Source organism: Schistocerca piceifrons, chromosome 2 (genome assembly GCF_021461385.2).
Source record: "Schistocerca piceifrons isolate TAMUIC-IGC-003096 chromosome 2, iqSchPice1.1, whole genome shotgun sequence".
In the NCBI taxonomy this organism is placed as follows: Eukaryota; Metazoa; Arthropoda; class Insecta; order Orthoptera; family Acrididae; genus Schistocerca; species Schistocerca piceifrons.
The window spans coordinates 730439952-730445805 of record NC_060139.1 but is presented as its reverse complement, the minus strand read 5'-3'; the positions used below and the strand labels follow the sequence as shown (position 1 = coordinate 730445805).

The 5854-nt window shown below is 41.6% G+C and overlaps 1 pseudogene; it reads right to left on the bottom strand.

Annotated features, from left to right (window-relative positions):
- Window positions 1-4751: 4751 nt before the first annotated feature.
- Window positions 4752-4932, bottom strand: LOC124778133 (annotated as a pseudogene).
- Between the last annotated feature and the right edge of the window lie 922 nt (window positions 4933-5854).

Sequence of the window (5854 nt, the reverse complement as noted above, 5' to 3'; positions counted from 1 at the left end):
AGCTAACAAATACCTTAGAGAACAGTTGCTGAATGCTGTGTTTTTAACATCATTGTGCTGTATGTCTATTGAGGTAAAAGGGATACAGACAAGTTGACTGCTGTCTTTGTTGCTTCCCTGCAAAGAACAACAATTTCCCTCTTAATTGACATGGAACTACGTTAAAGAATGATAGGAAGTAGATGATGTAATCGGTTGAGGGGGGGGGGGTTGTAAACTAGTTATGATTTAATGGTAGACTGATGGTCCATCATAGAGAGAGGGAAATGTTGTGGAAGATCATTTATCACACATATCACCAATTTTTTCGCTGTTCTCTCAGTGATGTAACCAACCCGTAGACGACTGTGAGTTTTGTGTGTGAATTAGTGCTACCCACCTGTCTTTGTTAACAGCAAACATTTCGATACCACAGTCAGCAGAGAACTTCCAATGCATGTCCACGAAACTGACTGAAAATCTGTTTCGTCATCATCCTTTAGATGAATGGTTTGCGAAGTACTCCATCCCCCTGCCACACCTTGGACATAAGTCGAGTCTCCAGCTTCATAACTGTGGTGATTCTAAGTTAGTGAGAGGGCTTTATGAGGTACTGCAATCCCTGTGTATGTATTTGCCTTACAGGTAGCGTGTGTGGAAGAGACTGTGTTCTGTTCGTGGGATTGTGCCACAAGGTGTATAACTTCACATATGAAACACCGCTGCTATGTACTTTTCTGTTTCCTTGTAAGATGTCATTGTTTAAGATGTCATTGTTTCAACATTGTCCGCTGATGACGATCATTTTATAGGACTGACACGAGCATAATATATATTCCAAATCGTTACTGAATGTGAACGGCGCACGCAGTATACCACTCGAAAGCTATATAGTACATGGATCACAAAGAATCTATGATTTTCTCCCCACTGGTGAGAGTTTCATCACGTTAAAGCTTCTCACAGTAGTGACTGGGATAGAAAACTGCAGAATGAATGAATGTCCTGTGTTGGAAATACATTTCCTGCACTGGTTTATTAACAGCATTTCATTCCACGTGACTAATATATCGGAAGCCACATTGCTTTAACATTACGTCATCCTTAAGTGCAGGACTGTGTAGCCAAACACTACAACAATTCTACAGAATTGATAGCACAATTGATTTACTAAAATGTTCATATTCCTTCTGTCTGGAGCTCCATTTCGCTTGAATCATATATTTCTTCTTCTTCTTTATTGTCTATTTTATCACCACAATACTCTCAAATGTATATATACTATATACCAATTAGGAATGCTAAACTCCTCAGCATGGAGGCATCTGTAGAGATTGTGTGCATTGGGTGGGTGACATGATTAGGTTTGGTACGAAACAGTCTTCCCGGAACGGCAGCAACAGTACTGGAATGAGAATACCGGTCTACATATATCACTAGCGTCGGTCAGTACGAGTTTGTAAAACGTGTTATATTCTTTGCAAAAGCTAAAGATCGATGTGTATTGATTGCGTGGTACTCAGCTCGTTTTCTCGCTTCCCGCGCCCGGGTTCCCGGGTTCGATTCCCGACGGGGTCAGGGATTTTCTCTGCCTCGTGATGACTGGGTGTTGTGTGCTGTCCTTAGGTTAGTTAGGTTTAAGTAGTTCTAAGTTCTATGGGACTGATGACCATCGATGTTAAGTCCCATAGTGCTCAGAGCCATTTGAACCATTTTTACTCAGCTTGTTCTGATCTTTCACGCGATGTCAGAGGTAGTGGATATAGTACTTTCCTACTCCTGCTCAGTTCCAAATTAAATCGGAGATAATGTTGGAGGGAGGGTTGGTTTAAGACATTGGACAAGTTACCAGATGCATAGGGAGAGGTCATCTAGAATTTTGCTCAGGGTCCTTAGCAAAAAGGTTCAACAAAGTGGTAGCTTGTTTCAGAATAGCCTCCAACTTTTTCCTATGAATGTGAGAATACTTTGTTTCTCCCATCTACTTAGGGCAAGATGGCAATTCTTAATGAAATCCTTTCGAATTTATAAAGTGTTTCGGCTAAGGAACGCAGTTTCTGCACCTTCTCTCTGCTGATGGTTACTTCCTACACTAAGAAACTGTAATGTAGGCAATGTAACAGGGTTTGCAACACGTCCACTTGTATCTGACATCGCAAAGTAATGGAGGGGTGATTTAGCAATGCTCAGATATTGAGAACCATGCTGCAATCTCATTGGCTGATAACATCACGAGACCCCCTCGATGAGACGTTTTGTTGTCGTGACAAGTCGTCGAGAATAGTGGTTGGGATCGAGTAATTGAGTAAATTACAGAATAACTGATAAAATTGTGAATATTGATGGGAAATAGGTAAAACTGATGAAAATACGACAAAAAATGTGGAGGGATGAAGATGCACATTCGCCTGGGTGAATGAAAATCATCCCATTCCTCCATTGGTGGGATTGACAACTTAATGGTGCATGCTAACCATGCCGTATGGGTTAAAGTCATGCAGCATACCCCCTTGTTCCACATGTGGTTATGCATTGTAAGCTGTAAAAACAGAAGATGCAGTATGCAAAGATTTGGCGGTCAGAATGACTACCACCTAGGCCACTGAAACAGTAAGCACATACCTGAGTGCAATATGCACCACCAATGTGAGAAATAGTGCTCTGGGTCTCTTTTAAAACAGAACACCTAGACATCTGTTACCCCATCTTTGTGGAAGAAGAGATTTAATGTAGAGGTCGTCACTTTCAGATAGCTGTTTTGAAATGCTCAAAAATGTCGCAGACTCATCCAGTTTCTGTATATTGAGGTGTCTTCCAAATTTTTGTCAATAAGAAACACCACCTTATTCTTTTATTTCAATCATTATGTGTGTTATGGGTGCAGTGTAGTTTACCCCATGTGATATTCATCTTTCTGTGAGTCAATTGATCGAAACGTGTTAATGTCGGTTTAGTTCCTGACACATCCCAAAGTCATGGTTACAGAAGAAAATGTTCGAATGTGTGCACAGCTGTAGTCATACGCTGGTTCGATGTGTTGGAGGAAAAAAAACAATGTATCAAACTGCTTATGAAACAACACCACAAGAGCCCTCTCTTCTGATTTATAGTCTGTGGGATACGGTCTTCCTCCATTACAGGTGACAATAAATCAGACAGGTCTGTGCAAGCGACTTCCATCTCTGGCCACTTGCTCCACTGGACCAATATGTGTGTGTTTAATTAGGATCACCACATATGTTCGATGTCAAAATGCAGACGGTCTTTATTTTCGATGTATCGGAAAAGAGGGACGTGGTAATATCTTATTGATTTATCGACTGGGTGACGCTAGGGAAGCTTTTAATAGTTTGTAGATATACTCCGTTGGATATTACAAAAACAACAAGAGGAGAAAGAGAGAGAGAGAGAGAGAGAGAGAGAGAGAGAGAGAGAGATACTGTGCATGCAACGAAGTCTCTGACACCATTACACTGTCGTATTTCTATCCTAGTAATCGTAGGATTACGATAAAGGAGATCAGGTCATGTACAGGATGATATTTGTAAACAGTCATTCGATATGGAAGAATTGTAGGTATTAAGCTCCTGAATTTCTTTGTGCAGTTCACAAATACTCTGCATGGTTGTGAATTTTTTCCTGTACACTAGTGTGCTATTTTTCTCGTAATTCTCTACCTAGTCAGTGATGGCTAGAGTAGTAGACAGCTTTGTAACTAATGGAACAGTGGTGTTTGAACGTGATGGGATTTCGAGAGACTTAGCAGGGGTCTGTGACATGGTGTGAGATATCTCTTACCCGTGGAAACGATGTGGATTCAAATTCTCAACATCGATGACGGGAAGATTCGTGAGAATACGGCAGGTAAGTGATACTCTGACAAGGGGGGAGTTGAGAGCTGAGCTCTATACTGCTTCCTCTAACTGTTGTGGGTAAACATTTTACAACCTCTCGCATACGTCTCATAAGAGATTGCAATGAGAAAATTAAGGCCTAATACGAAAATTTTTACCGAGTGACAGTCAGCAGTGGAAGTCCATCTTTTGTTTTCTCGGTAAATACGAGGCAACTTTCTCCCATGAGGATTGTGTGTCTATAAATAGATGGAGTACATCTTAACAGGTAGCCTAAATTTACATTTATGTCTGTGTGCCTACTTCACAGGCTATCGTATGGTGTATGGTAGAGGGTACCCTGTACCACTACTAGTCATTCCCTTTCCTGTTCCACTTGCAAACAGAGCGAGGGAAAAAGGCTGCCTATATGTCTCCTTATGAGCGCTAATTTCCCGTACCTTCTCTTCGTGGTTCTTACGCTAAGTGTATGTTGGCGGTGGTAGAATCCTTCTGCAGTCCGCTTCAATAGTGTTCCGCGAAAAGAACTACTTCCCTCCTGAGATTCCAATTTGTGCTACCTGACGAGTGTAATCCGACAGCTGGGAAAAAATTATTCACCATGCAAAGTGACTCTCATCATCAGTTTAATTAATTGGGCAATGAATCTGAAATCTATTACATACCACTGGGCGAGTGGAAGATAGGGTTGGAGTACCATGGATATGTTCTGGAACTGGAGTCTCAATGAGCCGTTTTTCGTTGCGGCCAGATCTTGTAACGAAATTTCAATCTCCTACCTACACAGGGAGAGAGAACTGTTGTTATAAAAGCAGCTACATTATCGAATTTGAAATGTGATACTTAGTATGAACCTGATATTTACAACTTCTCTGTGCTGCTTTCTTAAGAGGCTTCATATGTGAGGAAGCATTTGGTTACATTAAGAGAGTTTGAAAGTGAAGAAGCACCCTGTGACAGACATAGAACATGTTCATAGTGCTCCGTCATGAGCCAAAACTGAGTTTAATATTCTAGTCCCGTGATGCAGGACGTAACAGATACTAAACTGATTAGAATAGATTTCTTTACCTGATGAGAAAATACTTAGTGCAAATATAGCCTACGCCACACTTTTACAGGATTTTTACAAGTAATGATACTTCAGCAATGTGAATACGCGTGTGTGCCCTGATTTCTTCTGTATTCGAAAATAACTCGTATAAAAGTGAGTAATCTACATTTCGCTTGAGAAATTCGAGCTGTATGGTCGACAACGTCCCTTTCTTGGACTGGGAAAAGTGGATTTTTTTTTAAATGGGGGTCTACATCAGCGTGCAATTGGTTAGAACTACTGTATATGTTCAAGCCACTGCTGTTTATCTCACAGTGTCTGTGACCAACGGTCGACCGAAAGTGCCAGCTTATCCTCTTGCTACCAACTGGTCCAAAGAAAAGATTCTGGCTACTAGTTAGTTGGCTCTTGCTCGCATGCATGGGGACTAGTCCCGGTGGCGGCCCATTGATAGTTGAATAGTGAACTTAACCAGTGTGCTGTAGAGCAGAAAGAGAGGCGAATGTGTGTGTTGCATGAGAAGACTCAATATGGTGAGTGTTTGCTCTGGCAATTATGCCCCCTCATGTAAATTGATCAGTTGATGGCTGGGTGGCCACAATGATACTCTGTCTGACCCATGAGAGTCTGGTATGGCAGGCATACAAAAGTAGTTGGACTAAGTTCGTATGGCCCCACTATGTATTGCTGCCAAATTTATTCAAGATGGCGGCCATAGATGTGTCAGTGTTGCAGTGACGTCATTCAAGTTCAAATTTTGGCGGGAAAATAGGTCAACTGGGCTACATCAACTAACCCAACCCCCCTCCATTCCTCTTTGTTCCCCACTCCTCCCCTCCCCTATCTGGAAATTGGCGGGAAAAGGACTCAGTCTGTGCTGGCCTGCTGGTTAGGACAGATGGAAGTCTTTATTTTGTAAGAATTGTCTATTTACACAATAGACAGAAGCTCCATTCAGTGTGTTAAT